We start from the raw sequence: 1,935 nt of genomic DNA on the forward strand, positions 1-1,935 counted from the left end.
GTGGCATGTCTATACAATGGAATATCATGAAGCTCTATAAAAAAGTTGAGGAAGCCTTTTATTTAATGATATGAAAAGATCTTTAAAGTATGTGTAATGTATATTTGTATATGTATAAGGGATGCATAAAAACTAATGTCATTTGCCTTGTGATTTGAGTGTTTCAGGGACAGAGGTAGAAGGGACATTTTTCAATTTTAAACCACATGGATGTGGTATGTAATGATTAGAAACAATTTTTACTTGTTGAATTTTTTTACTTTTAAAAGAACATATAAAAAACTATATATGCACAACTTTGATAAAATAAAAATTAAATTTAAAAACACCTGTTAAAGAAAAAATAAAAGAACAAATTGTGCAGAATGATTCCCATTAAAAAATGTACACACGTATAGACACATTGGTACAGCACAGAAAAAAGTCTAGAAGAATACAAAAGCTTAACAGTTGTTATCTTTGTGGGTAACGTTAGAGTAGAGAAGATAACTTTTTTTACTTTATTAAAATACTAAGTTTACTTCACATATATTTTTGTCTCCCCACCACTTCCGTTTGTCTGACCACCACTACTACTATGTTCTATCATAACATTTTATGCATACTTAAAACTAAGCAAAGGGTAGAGTTCCATCTCTAAAAACTAAACAGGCACTTTGGACAACACATTCTTGGCACTGGAACCTGGGCAACATTTATCAGACACAGTAGGGGAAGTTCTCACTCTGCATTATAAAAAAGACGGCCAGATATCAACAGTTACGGAAATCAAATAAGATGGAGTTTTCCAACAAACTGTTTAAACTATTTTCTTAAAGGGACTTCCTCCACTGCCAGAGATCTTGAATAGACTCCTAATCAGTCATCTAGAAGTAATTCTTTACACAATTGATGAACTTGGGTTCCACTTTGGGAAGAGGACCACGTTTTTCTAAAATGGCTTGCATTTTTACTTTAATGTCTTCTACAGAACTAGGTCCTTTCAGTGTTTTAGGAGGTTTTTTTTCCTGTTTTTTTGAAGCATTCTTGACCTTTTGATCTTGGTGTTGATGGTTTTTTAATCTTTCCCATTCAGGTTAAATTTTTGTGCATTTTTTGGTTGAGTATCTTGCATAAATTTCTTCAGCTTCTTCATCCTCAAATCATCGCCACCACCATCATCATCATCATCTTCTTCATCATCATTATTGTCATCCTCATCATCTTTATCAGCAGCACCTTTTAATTTTTTCTGTGGTATTTGATACAACTTCCAGGGGAAGAACACTTTGCAGATAAATTTAGGAGCTTTACATCCTCATCCTCTTCATCTTCTGATTCTGCATCTTCCTTCACAGCTACTAAATGTTGTCTACTAATATGCACAAGCTCTGAACCACACTTCAACCTTAAGACCACCAGCGGTGTTACTTTAAAGCCACCAAGGGAAACTGTTGACTGTACAGGCATTGTTAAAATTGTCAGTGGACTGCCTTCATAATCCACTGCCTCTGCTTCTGCAATGTGCAATTCATCTTTTGTACTAGCCCCTAAATGGATCTTTTGTAAATATAATTGGTGCATATCATTATCCACCTTAAAGTGATAATCTTTGTTGGGCTTCACTTTACAACCGAACAGACAGTTCTGGGGCCTCAGAGGGCTCATGTCCATGTCCATCGAATCTTCCATACTTAGGTGGGAGAGAAGATGGATGGAGATAAATGACTTTTGTTCTGCCAAACAGACATGCAGGACAGAATTGCACCAGGAGAACTTATTTCACATGTTTCTCAACTGTTTGAATTTAAGAGCTTGCATACATTTGTAATTAGAAAATAATGTTTAAAATTGTGAGACAAACTAAAACAAACAAACAAAAACCCTCAGACTTAACCAATTATTTTAGAGAAAACATTAGATGATGCTTATAGGAACTAGAAAAGCTAATTACCT

General features: G+C 34.5%; 1 pseudogene; it reads right to left on the reverse strand.

Annotated features, from left to right (window-relative positions):
• Positions 1 to 812: 812 nt before the first annotated feature.
• LOC123821030 lies at positions 813 to 1,671 on the reverse strand (annotated as a pseudogene).
• Between the last annotated feature and the right edge of the window lie 264 nt (positions 1,672 to 1,935).

Source organism: Phyllostomus hastatus, unplaced genomic scaffold, assembly GCF_019186645.2.
Source record: "Phyllostomus hastatus isolate PE091 unplaced genomic scaffold, TTU_PhHast_1.1 phas_contig_38, whole genome shotgun sequence".
Classification (NCBI taxonomy): Eukaryota; Metazoa; Chordata; class Mammalia; order Chiroptera; family Phyllostomidae; genus Phyllostomus; species Phyllostomus hastatus.